The sequence below is a fragment of the Eutrigla gurnardus genome (genome assembly GCF_963514095.1).
Source record: "Eutrigla gurnardus genome assembly, chromosome: 5".
Classification (NCBI taxonomy): Eukaryota; Metazoa; Chordata; class Actinopteri; order Perciformes; family Triglidae; genus Eutrigla; species Eutrigla gurnardus.
Genome location: NC_139919.1, coordinates 1,242,589 through 1,256,242, shown reverse-complemented (window position 1 = coordinate 1,256,242; position 13,654 = coordinate 1,242,589). Strand labels below are relative to the sequence as shown.

The 13,654-nt window shown below is 41.7% G+C and overlaps 1 protein-coding gene across 2 annotated transcripts in view; it reads right to left on the bottom strand.

Annotated features, from left to right (window-relative positions):
• The window catches only part of atoh8 (atonal bHLH transcription factor 8), a 41,242-nt gene that overhangs the window by 8,518 nt on the left and 19,070 nt on the right, over positions 1–13,654 (bottom strand). The gene's annotated exons all lie outside the window — the stretch shown is intronic.

The following is a 13,654-nucleotide window of genomic DNA, read 5'->3' as shown; positions in this document are numbered from 1 at the left end:
CCTTATATTTAACAGGCAGATATGAGAGTGGTATTAATTTCTCAATTATTATTATTTAATTCATTATTATTTATTCATCGGGATTCATATTGAGTTCTGAAGGCATGTTGTAAAACTATTAAGTTTTAATAAAAGTTTTGTTTTGTTGCAGCTCTGACTGGTTTTATTTAACAGGTGAAGAAAATCTAATGCAATGTTGATGAATTTTGGAGTAACAGCAAGCCTGGTCTCATTCAATATGCATATTTTTCAAAGCTGCTAATGTGAAAAACAAAAATTTACTGTAAAAACATTCACAACAACATTGTATTGTGAACTATTAACAGCTATTTACTGGCAACTTTAGTCCAGATAACCTCTGGAAATTAAATAGAATACAAGATAATGTTGTAAACTAGATTACAATAAATAGTTGTAAAAAAAAAAAAAAAAAATCCTGTAATTTATATACAACAAAAACCTGTACAAGTTATCCTGTAATATACTGTAATCCTTTTTAAAGTAATTAACAGCAATTTTGCCAACTTTTTTTGCCAGGTATTTACTGTAAATTTTAATCTGTCAATTTGTTACAGTGTTCCTTTGGGAGGAGAGGTTCCAGGTAACAGATCAATGACATATTCACTGTGAGGAGGAGGCTAAGAGGCCTTCGTCTTATTAAAAACCTCCTTCAAATCATGATAGCACTGTGGTACTTTTGAGATGTCAGGATAATCTGATTCTGGAGTAAAATGAACCACAGGATGGGTTGGAGAGGAGGTAACAGGGGGTGACAGAACAGGAGCAGAAAAGGGTGGAAAACAAGTCACAAGAAAATTTAGCTCGCCAGCCAATAATTCTCCCTGAAGATCAGTCTATGTATAGGTTGTTAACTGAACAGGCTGCGAATGGTGAGTAATGAGACACAACGGGCTACCATCTAAGGTGCTATCATCGAGGGGTTTTGATAATGGGATGGACACTAAACCGAGTTTTTAGCAATTTTACATTTATTTCAATTGGCATCTGAACCAGAATCAACCAGCACTGTACTGGTCTCCGAGGAAAAGGTAAGTGAAATATGACGCAGGGAACGAGAGGGACTTACAGTTAAGAGATGTGCAGCTCACCAGCACCCTCTTACTATATTACTGATGAGTCTGGTCTTTTACTGGACAGGTTGCAATGCGATAACCCAGCTGAGTGCAGTAGATAGACTGACCCTCCCGCAGGTGACACTCACATTCCTCGGGGGACAGCCTGGTTCGGCCCAGCTGCATGGGTTCTTCAACTGCAGCAGGAGGCAATGGAGAGGGTGAAGAAGGGTGTTGTCTAGAAGAACGCCAACTGGGAGATGATGACCTGATGTCTGGATCTCCTTCTCTCTATCTCTATGGGCCAGTTGTTCAAAGGTAATCTGATCGGATTTCGTTTTCGGATTGGATCAAATCTGGAAAATGGGTTGTTCAAAAGGGAAAGAAGGATTCTGAAATTGGATCAGATCATGTAATCCAATCAGAGTTTGGAAATGGATCAAACCTTCAGTTCGTGTTGTTCAAAACTTTTCAGCAGGATTTGGATAACTTTGATCCAAAAAAACAGGATTACCCTGATCCCAACAAGAAGTGGATTTCAAGGTGGATTCCAGGAAGAAAATGTAGTAAAACTTTAAAATTGGTCAAATAAAACATTTCTATCATTTAGTGTATATACTTTATTTATATTTTGCACTTGACTCGTTTAACCGTTACAGTGATAAAGTAGACATAGGCAACCAATTAAGCCTTTCAGTATAGTAAAGTAAAAACTAGAAAATTCCCCCGCCGGGAAATTTTGAAAGGGCCACGGGGGCTACTGCCGGAGTGTATATACATTACGATGAGATTCTTCGAGATTTCAAACGAGACGGAGTTGTTTTAGAGGCAAATACAGAGACTGCTTGCTGACTGAGCTGTCAGAGTAGTCCGTTTTGAGTATTGTGATGTACTTCAAAAACTCGATGAAGTACTCAACTTCGCACTCAACTGTTTGCCAGTACATGTCATCGAGGTCAGCTGTCACTCAAGTACTACCAAGTACTACCAAGTACTACCGAGTACTACCGAGTACTACTGAGACTCAAGTACTGAGAACTACTAGGTACTATGTATTGTTTGAAAAACTACAACTCTGCCAATCAGAGCGCACCTGCTATCACTTCTGAGTGAGACAGAGACAGATAGTCTCCATTTTAAAGTTTAAATGTAGTTTCTAGGTGAAAGTATGGCTGAGTTGACGATGGACTACATTTCCCACGGACTGCTCCTTCCTGTCCACCAATCAGAGCACACCTGCTGTCAGTTATGAAGATCAGAGCCCCACAGTGCTGTCACCATAGCAACGGCCCTTGCTGCAGGTGTATGACTGCTTTGGAGCCTCTCTCTGCTTCTCTCTATCGCTCCATTCCCCCTTTGCGGAGGCTCCGAACAAAAGCTTGCCACGTTCACATCGAAACTCCTATCGCCAAGATTTTCGCACCGTTAGCGCCACAAGACTAATTTGTCCTACAACTCTTATAGCTGTAGAAGTTTAAGGCACTCGAAATTCCGTAGGAAAAATAATAAAAACTAGGAAAAAATCCTATGAATAACAGTAGTGCTCGGGGCTTCGCCCCGAGCACTGGTTCCCCTCAGCTATTTCATAGCTGTAGGGGGCCAGTGCTCGGTGCGATTGCCCCGTGGCCCTAATTATATATTCAAATTTTCATCTCTGTCACTGTCATTCATCACTCTATATTAATGTCAAAGAAACAATGATCAGATATGAACCTGTCAAAAATAATTGTAAAAATAATCAACTATTGTTACTACATGTTCAGTATTTTTATTATTTAAAAATCAAAATCAAATCAATGCAAGTATGAATACATGATATTGTGGCAGATCTGGGTAGCCTAGACTGTGCTGAAAAAAAAACACAATATGTAGCATGTGTGAATGGCACTTACAATGACCAGGATAAATGCTTCTAACTAAAGGTAGCGAAAATGCCCTTAAAACAGCCTAGGGCTCATAGGGTTAAAGTGACCCCATTCTGGCTCTTCTACCTGTTCTTTACATAGCTGGTAATCCAGATTTGGTCATCCTGATAACTGTGTATCTGGATCAGGGTGATCCAATCCAATGTTGCTTTGAAAAACCGTCTTAAAAGTAAGACGGATTACCTGATTCTGGATATCAAAAAAAGGGATTTCCAAATCTGGATAACTTTGATCTGGATTACGTTTTTTGAACAACTGGCCCTAGAAGTGATTGCCTCTTCAATCTTGATTGTCATGGCAATCAGGGAATTTAAATCCAAATCCTCGTCTCCACCCTGGCTGAACTTGGCATCACTGACTCTGCTCTAACCTGGTTCACATCATACCTGACAAATTGCAGTATTGCCTTCGTCAACTGCGAAGAAGCTGGGTGTAATCCTCGATGACCAACTATCCTGCACCCCCAACATCACTGCTGTTACCCGATCCTGCAGATTTGCCCTCTACAATATCCGCAGGATTCGGAATTTCCTCACAAAGGACGCAACGCAACTCCTGGTCCAAGCACTGGTCATTTCCCGCCTTGACTACTGCAACTCTCTCCTGGCTGGACTCCCGGCCTCGGTGACTAAACCATTGCAGCGTATCCAGAACGCTGCAGCATGCCTTGTTTGCCCAATTTACCAAAATTCTCCCATGTGACCCCCCTCCTCCGTGACCTCCACTGGCTCCCCGTTGCAGCATGCATCCAATTCAAATCGATGGCACTGGCCTTCAAGGCCATCAATGGAACGGCACCCATCTACCTTCAAACAAACCACACGCCCGACGCAAGCACTTTGCTCCTCTACTTCAGCTGGCCGGCTGGTACTACCATCGCTGCAATCAAACAAATGTCGCTCTGCAAAGTCCAGACTCTTCTCTGTTCTGGCGCCTCAGTGGTGGAACGAACTCCCGACCAATGTCAGGACAGCAGAGTCACTTGCCATCTCCCGAAAAAGGCTCAAGACTCACCTGTTCAGACTTTACCTCGACTCTGCATAGCATGACTCACTTCCACACAAAAAGCACACACACTTGTTCTATGTTCTCACCTATAGCACTTAGATCATAGCACTGTTGTACTTAAAGTATCCTTGCTGAACTGTTACTACTTTACTCAGATGAGGACCTAACACGTTTCTACTTTTTCGCTCTTACTTTATCGGCAATGATATGTTGTGGTTTCTTTGTTTCTTTCTTTTGACAAATGTACTGTACTGTGTATCGTAAGTCGCCTTGGACAAAAGTGTCTGCTAAATGACCTAAATGTAAATGTAAATCTTGTGGAATATCAAGAGGAGCCAAGTAATCCTTCAATGGATCGGAGAGTCTGAACAAGAAAACATCTAACAAGGCAGCATCAATCCATTAAAAAACTCTTCTTTTATCTTCTCTTCATAATTTCAAAATAAAAGAAGTTTGAAACAACCAGGACTCCCTAGAGCTGGCGAAAACTATCTTGTTATCATGGGAAAACAGAGGAAAATGATCTCGTTATCACGGGAAAACGGAGGAAAACGATCTCGTTATCACGAGAAAACTGAGGTATTATCTCGTTATCACGGGAAAACAGAGGAAATAAAAATGTATGTATGCATGGCTGTTTAGGGCTTCCGTAAATTCTGACTTCTCTCCATTAGCAGACATTTTCTGTGTATGGGGGGGATGGGTGAATTTCATTGAGCTGTATTTACTCTGAATAGCAAGCCAGAGATTGGCTGGTTCACAACAGCGGTCGCTATGCTCCAAAATAAAAAAACATTTTTTTGATTTTACTGCAATACACGGATAAAGAGTATGCCGAAGTAACGATGAAAAAAGCCCAAAGTCATGGTTTGTTTAGTCGGTCCATTAAGACGATACAGGAACAACAAAATGCTTGTTTTGGCAATGGCGTTCGGCTCGCTTAGAGCTAAGCTATGCTAACACCACAGACCACACACCGCTAAGCTGTGTTTACCTCTATTACTGATTCAGGGATAAGTGACGACACGAGGAGAATCTCAACGCTGGTTGGCTTTGCGTCAATTTGTTGCTTGAGATGAAACCTTTCACCTCATTCGCGTCCGTCGTGTCCAACATACGATTTGCACCACATAAATCATGTCTGTGCATTAATTTTACATGCAATTTGGTCATGCGAACGCTCCTTAATGCTTCCTCCTTGTGATGTTGGGACTTGAAAATTCATTGACTCTGAAAATCATGTGTGTTCTTGTCCTGCTCGATGGGTAAATTGTCCTGAAATAACTTGTTGCACCATAAATAAAACTGAACTGAATATAACAGTAATTGGCTTGCCCAATTTTGAGCACAAAAAGCTGTTGTTGTTTTAAATTACCTGCATTTAAATTAGGTGCCAACATGAATCTATATGATTATGTGTAAAGCACAAAAAAGATAATTTAGTCTGAAGTTCCTCTCTACTTCTTCCATCAATGCTACTGTATATGTGAGAATGGGGAACTCTGAAGCTGATGTGATTGGAAGATTAGCTCAAAGATTTGTGTTTCTTTTTTGTTCAGAACGGTTCCAGGTTCATAGTGGTGCAAAAATGATATCTCAATGAAGTGAAAAACTGTGCACACAGACTCAGTGGCTCTGAGGAAAATGAAAAAAAAAAGTATCCCCCCCACCCCTCTCTCTCTCACACACACACACACACACACACACACACACACACACACACACACACACACACACACACACACACACACACACACACACACACACACTACCACCAGCTGCTGATGTCTGACAGGCTGATGATGACTGTGTTTTTTCCCCTTGTTGTTTTGAAGTATGTTGGAGCAGATGGCCTGGAGAGGCAGAGTGGGGGAATGTGTTGAAGGGACTGCTGAAGAATGTGCCAAGTGTGTGTGTGTGTGTGTGCGCGCGCCTTTGTGTGTGTGTGTCTGCTTATGTGCATGCGTGTGTTTGTGTGGTTTCAGTTCGCGTGCCTTCTCGCTGCCCTCTGCCCTTCATGGCGCCAGCTCCACTTCCCCTCCACTCTAAACATCTGGTGTCTGGAACTTTGAGAACACATACATGCGCGCACACATGCACACACACTTACACACACAGGCACGTAGAGAGAAACAGCCAGCAAGTAGGGAAAAAACCTTCAGCTAGGTTACATCTAAAAGAGCAATATGACTGCATGAGTGTGAAGCTGGATGAGAAAGCTGTACTCTGTGACTGTAGCATATAAATGAAAACCTTTTCATCAGGGCTTGTTCACTTTGAAATATATTTGCTTAACCACACGGGCGGTGAATGTATGTGAAATAACATGTACTTGTCCCTTTTTGTATTGACAAATAATGTCAGTGTGTTGTTAATAGTTTTGTATTACTAAAAGGAAGTATGGATTCAGAAAAAGCAGAGCAAGTTTTATATAAAGCAAGATAATGATCTTGTTAATTTAGAAAAAAAAAGGCCAAAAAAACGTTTTGTTCTTTTGAATGTGAATGCGTAGCAGGCTACAGAGTCAGATGTTACATAATGCAAGAATAAACAAACTGCTAAATGATATTTACATGCTGCTTAATGTGCTGCAGCTAGCAGAAAAAAATGACATTAGCAGTGCAATTTCCCCTGGTGAATACTTGGTGGCTCATTCAACAAGCTATGGGGCAGAACAAGACATGTGTTGATGTTAAATTGAGTAGGAGACTTTAGCAGGAAAGCTAATTTGTTGGTCAGAGTATGTGGTTCAAGTGTTATGTAGCTCTTGTCTGGCTCAGTGTGACCATTTGCTCTGCCTGTGATAGAACACTGACATTACTGTTTTAAGCATATACTCACTTCAACTACATAAAGGAAGTGTTTGGAGGCTGATACAATCTATGCTATTTATCAGTTATCAGTTTTATCAATACACTATATTATGTTACAAATAACCACGATTAGTTACTACTAAATGTACTAGGGTGATATTTTTATTGCCAGAAAACCTAACAGAAAAAATGCTTTAAGTCACTCCAAATCCACACATATAATCTTCAATCAGTTCATCAGCCATTAAATTAAAAAGAGAATGCTCCTCAAATCATGGCTAGCAAATATAAGGGAAACAAAAAAAAAAGAAGAAAACCAGCTTTTTTCTCAGTTTTACTAGAATTAATGTGTCACATGAGTTTAGCCCAGTCCGTGTTTTACGTCAGTCAGTCAGTGAGGGAATTTCCCCTGCTTCAGCTCCAAACTTGTCTCTTCCAACTCTGATCCAGAGAACAGCAGTACTGAACAAAGAACAGGGGACGCCAGTCAACTTCTACCTGTAGGCACGCTCTCTCCTCTTCCCCAGTGCACTGCGCCATCTTGGCTGGCAGCGTCATGCTCATTTTTAAGGTAACCGCAGTGATTGGTTTGCAAGTGCAGGTGTGTGTCTATGACTCAGCAAGGGGAGATCCCCTCAAGGTTTATAGATCAGATTTTTTCCCCTGATACCCAATATCAGCTCTGCCAGTATCGGATCAACTATGATGCAAAGTATTGGCTCTGCACATCCCTAGTTACTACTAATACTTTTTTCAGTACTTTTGCATCAAATTAACTACACTTTACAGGTATATGCTGGTATATGCTATAAAGTTAGAGTCACATCATCATAAATATACTTGAATGGGTTAACCTGCCATTTAGAAGAGATATGTTTTATAAATCAAAAATGTGTTTCATGCATGTGTTATTATATGTCAAACATCAGTAAAACAAACGGAACGTACACCTTCATATTACATTCAATGCTATTAGCAGTGATGGAAATAACGGCGTTATAAGTAGCGGCGTTAGTAACGCCGTTACTTTTTTCAGTAAAGAGTAATCTAATTGATTACTTATCTCATTATTATAATGCCGTTATCGTTACTGCCAAAAAATGTGTCGCGTTACTACATTGAAGGCAGAAAATAACAAATGTTACGCTGTAGTAAACAGAGACGCGTCAAGCGCTAGGACCAAGCGGAAGACGGCCGCTCAAGCTGAAGCCTGTTTCCCTTAGTTTAGACTGCCCACAAGCTCCTCGATTGGCTCTGCCGTTTCTTGTGTGATTGGCCGTCCCCGCTGTCACTCCATCTTGCTTGCACACCGACGGTCTGCTTGTCTGCGGTCAGGAGTCCTACAGGAGTCCGCTACTGTAAGTTGGGAGTTTGTTCTGCCTGGTTCACGTAAGCTAGAAGGATGTTGATATCAGAGGTTTCATTTACATTAACGTTTGAATCGGTGTCCATGTGCGTATGTGCACGCGCGTATGTGTGCGCGCGCCAGGATGTCTAAAAAAAGAAAAGTAGACATAAGAGACTTCTTTAGAAGTCAAAGTGTAAATTACTCAAAGAAATGCGTTACACCCATCCTGCAACACCTTCTCTGGCTCCCAATAAAGTAGCATATCCACTTCAAGATCATCCTCATCATTTACAAAGCTCTCAATAATCTGATAAATTAACAAGCATAATTTAATTTGGCTAATTTGTGACCCGTTGAGGTGCAATAAATATCAAAAGTTCCAAAAGATATATTGTGTTATTTTTATCAATCCACTTTATAAGCATAGTAATTATAATATCTCCAATAAAATGGTTTAGATTTGTGCACTGTGGATTTCTGTTTGCAATGTATTGAGTATCCATTCCATTATAATACTCAGATTTATCATAAATAATTGAACACGCACATGTATTTTAAGTTCTGTCAAAGAGGGATGGAGATGGGGTCCAAATTATTTGACACATCAGTATTTAAAAATTATTTGAAAGTAACGCAATAGTTACTTTCCAAAGTAACTAGTTACTTTTAAAATTTGTAACTCAGTAACTACTTTAGTTACTTTCTGGGAGAAGTAACTAGTACTTTAACTAGTTACTTTTTTAGAGTAACTTGCCCAACACTGGCTATAAGTAGGCTACAATTATCAGAACTGGCGGCCTCATGGGGATAAAAGGTGTAGTGCAGCTGTGAATGTTGAAGATTATGGAAGAAAATCTGATAATTTATTTGGAGAGCCAAATAAAATCTCCTGCACCCCACCTGTGGGTACAGATCCAGTCAATGGGAATGACTGCTCTATATGACCTACATAAAAAAAGACCATCAGTGAGATGATTGGCTAATTTTATATAATCATTCCTAATGCTGGGGCATCTTTTAAGGATGGCGGTTCGATACCCGTATCAGATTTTCCATATGTTGAAGTGTCCTTGAGCTTTACAGCAGCCCACAAATATCATGTATGTACATGAAGACTGTATGTATATGGGGGCTGACACCAAGTTGATTGAGGCCTCGGCCATATTGCTGGAGTTAACGGATGCAGAATGTCAGACTGCTGCAGTTTAATTAGGTGTTTTCTAAAGGGAATCTGGTGCATGGAAACACTACACCTTCTGTCGACACAGACTGCCAAAACAAAATTAAAGGTGAAGGTAATGATAGATTGGCAACTTGGTCTCTGGTGCTCTGGTGGGACACCAACTCCAGTGTGTGGCACTGGAAATTATGCAGATTTTGTAGCATTTCCCCTGTCTACTATGTAGAGAACACCTACACTAATTATACACCATATTAATGTGGACAACACTGGACTATGACTGAGCATTAAGGGCGCACTCACTCTAGGCCCAGTTGCCCTGTACCATGCCGTGGCCTGCATTCACATCACTCCAGGCCCAAACAGGCCTGTGCACTGTAACCTCTTGAATTTACCTTGCGTACACGTGCAAAGAGCAACTATACCGTGCTGAAGCCTATTTCTTCCAACCATGCCAGGGCCAAGGAAGTGTACTGTGCTTGAGCACGGTACGGAGCATTTGCACTAGTCAAACAAACTGGACTTTGGGGGTTAAGTGTGCTTAAGCACGGTACGGATTGCCTAGAGTGAGGGTGCCCTAAAATGTCTCCTGGGGTAGACTCCTATCCAGCATGTGAAATTTGGGGCAGGTTGGACCATGTAAAGTCAAGATTATGTTTTAAAAAGTTTCTGTCCTGATCAAATTTGAAGTCGATCTGATCAATTTTGTAGGAGGAGTTCTTTAAACACACTCAAAAATACACTCAAAATAGGTACACAATTTAAAATAACTGACCAACTGTTGGCTTTAGAGCATGGCCTAAAGGTACTTTTTTTTAAGTTAACGTGTCATAACGGTGCCTACCAAATTTTGACCTCATGTGTGTTTCCTCCTAATTGATTACCTACATGCCCTAAAGTGTCTCACCTGTGCCTCGTTGTCTCCCTGTCTTCTGTTGTATTTAGTCTGTCTTTTTTCGTCATGAGAAAGCTTTCCAGCCTGAGTCTGAGTTTTACCTAGTGTTCATAGTGTTTGTGTCCTCGCTCTGTTTTGAATACTCATTTGACTCATCCCCTTTTGGATTAGTTTGCTCTGCTGACTGCTTTACCGTGTACGGATCATTTGCAATTAAAGGTTTTTCTAATGCTCTCCAGCCGCCATGTGGTTGTGCATTTGGGTCATGTAACTTGTACTAGTGTGATATAAACCAATTGTGCATAAATATAAATGTTGTGTTATATGTGAAAAAGTTATATTCAAAAGATCAAAGATCATTTTCTCCTCAGTCTTCAATAAAATGCTTATTATTGCTAGAAATGAGAGATTCCAAGCTTTTAATGCACCAATGCGGAAATCAAAACAGTGCAATTTAACATTTTAGCATCACACTGACATATATGTATGTTCTTGTCAAAGTATTTCCCCAAAGACTTTGCTTTTTGGCCAAAAACGTCAGATTTGTCTTGTGATTATGATCCACCAGAAAGCCACACCGATTGGCTGCTAGGGGCCATTTTTTTGTGAAAGTACACTTTTGTTTTCAGCTGATGCCTGGCTTAAATACAGCCACCAGATTGTATTCTGGAAAGCAGGTTTTGTTAAAACTCTGAGTTTGTTAACCCTGCGAAGAGGGATAATCTGTTTTTTTGGTTCCAGAAAGAGAGTTTCATATCTCCATAATCTCTAATTTTCCAAACGGCTGGTCCATTACGTGGCGGTCATATTTCAATTTCAGATGTCAGTTCCAATCATGGAGGTATTAAAACAGGTGACGGTACAGCCCTCAGCTGCAACACTGGCTGGCCTGGCTCTCACATCCGCAGACAGCGGCAGCCAGACTGGGCCAGTTTAATACTGTCAATTTAGAGGGGGGATGCACACGGCTGGACGGCCCCTCCCAACTTGGACTGCTCCCCTTTTTGTTCAATCTGATTGGCTCAGCCTGACCCTCAGCCCTGTCACTTAGTTCGCTCTGAAGTTACACAGAGAAATGCCCAGTTGTGGCCTGGTGCAATAAATATCAAAAGTTCCAAAACATCTATTGTGTTATTTTAACTGATCCACTATATAAACATTAGTCTGGTTTTCACCATACTAAGGTCAATCTTTTAAGATTGAACATTAGTCTGGGGAAGCTGCGCTTTGTTTCTACTGCTCAAGAGGCGGGATCAATGGGCATCGTTCAAATGACTCCGTACGCAATTGGATAGTCCTACAACCAATCAGAGCGTGCCAGGAGAGAATGGCCGTTTCTGATTGGAGCCAAAGATTCTGGCAATGTAACAGCGAAAGTAAGCCTGCAGGGTGTCCAGCCGCGCTTTGTTTCTACTGCTCAAGAGGCGGGATCAATGGGCATCGTTCAAATGACTCCGTACGCAATTGGATAGTCCTACAACCAATCAGAGCGTGCCAGGAGAGAATGGCCGTTTCTGATTGGAGCCAAAGATTCTGGCAATGTAACAGCGAAAGTAAGCCTGAGGGTGTCCAGCCTAAACTGCCGAGCGAAATCCAAATTTCCCGGAAGTTCAGGCAGGGTTCACCCAGCCTATATAAACATAGTAATTATAATATCTACAATAATACATTAAATTTGATTGGAGGCTCGTCTCACATTGTCCCACAGCAACATTAAAATAGTTTAGATATGTGTACACTGCTTCTGTTAATAATGTATTTTATTAAGTGTACATTTCATTATAATATTCAGATTTATCATATATAATTGAACATGCACATGTATTTTAAGTTTTGTTGTTACTTTTTGGGAGAATTAACTAGTAACTGTAACTAATTACATTTTTAAAGTAACATGCCCAACACTGTTTATTATTATTTAAATGTTTGTAGAAGAAAATGTGTTACCTAACAGTTTTATTTTAATCTCATCTTAATATTAATTTCTCTTGTACTGATCAAATGTCCTGCTGCTTCTATTTAATTGTGGTTAACTTTTGTTATACTGATAAGAAGATCTTTTGGTCTTTCCCCCCTTCCTGCACCAACTCCGAAACATCCATATCTCACATGATTGAACAAGGCCTGATGAATGGCCCCTGTTGTGACATTGGGCCCTAGTTTCGTGGCGCAGCGCAGGGCGGCGCAGGGTGGCGGAGCCGGCGTAATGCGAGTTTTGACCCGCGCAGCCTTGCGCACGGTCAGTTTGGCAGTTTGGTGGATTGCCTGCGCCAAGATGGGTGTGGCAGCGCAGCAGGGGGAGGCGTCACAGATTCAGCTTGGCATAGCGGAAGTTTCGTGGCAAAAAGCCTCGCAGAGACTTCGCTGAAAGCCCGCCAGCTCCAACCTGGTCTACTCTTGGCGTAAGGCGCAAGGCACAAATGAAGTCCATTCATTCAAGGTGAATTACAGCTGGCGGAGTGGCAGTTTGGCTGACCGGCGCGCAGTGCGCACACGTCGCCAAGACCTCACAGGCAGGTTTCCACAGTTCCAGGCACATTTAAATGCAATAAATAATCACAACAAACACTATTTAATGCAACTAATTGAATCAACACGTGAATTTATATCTATATAGATTGTCCCGTCACATCTGACGTCAGATCAAAGGCGGATTGCACGCATAACGGAAACTCTCGGACCAAAACATCTCCCTCTCTCTCTCCTGTTTTTTTATAATATCGGCATTGTTATTATTATGATACGCACGCACAGCGCGTGATGCGCGTGGTGGGAGCGGCGGCGCTGCTTCTGTCATTGGGTTGTCAAGTGACGAAACTTGCACTGAACCTCCCCTAATGCATTAAAGGTGAGGAGAGGAGCTCATTTGATTGGTGAAGATCTGAATCGGCTGTGTTAATCCCAGCCCACGCCTCGTCTCCTCCTTGTCTCCTACTCACGCCTTCTTCTCCTCCCTCTTTCCCACTTGCGCTGGTGGGAGTGACGGGAGGCGTGCCTGCCCTAGCCTGCGCGGTGCACGAAACTTGCAAAGTCCAGGCAGACACACACCGTCGGCGTGGCGCAGGTGCGCTGCGCGCTGACTACGCCTAGTCTACGAAACTAGGGCCCATAGTGTAGAGAAACAAGGCTACCCCGAGAGCAGCCACACCTTCGACTTCTCAGGAAGTCTCTTCCTCTTGGAAGAGACATGTATTGAGTCAATGCAAATCCACTCATCACACCTTCTTCCATGTCCTCTGAAACTCTGACTAACCCCACTCTTGTCAGAAAGGATTTTATGACAACGCTGTGAACTCCTTTTTCCACTGACAGTGATTAAACCTTATCTGAACCAGCCACAGAATTGGACCTGAAGAGTTTTCTTCCACAGTACGAAATGTATGTTATTTGTAACATGGCTTTATGGAAAAGT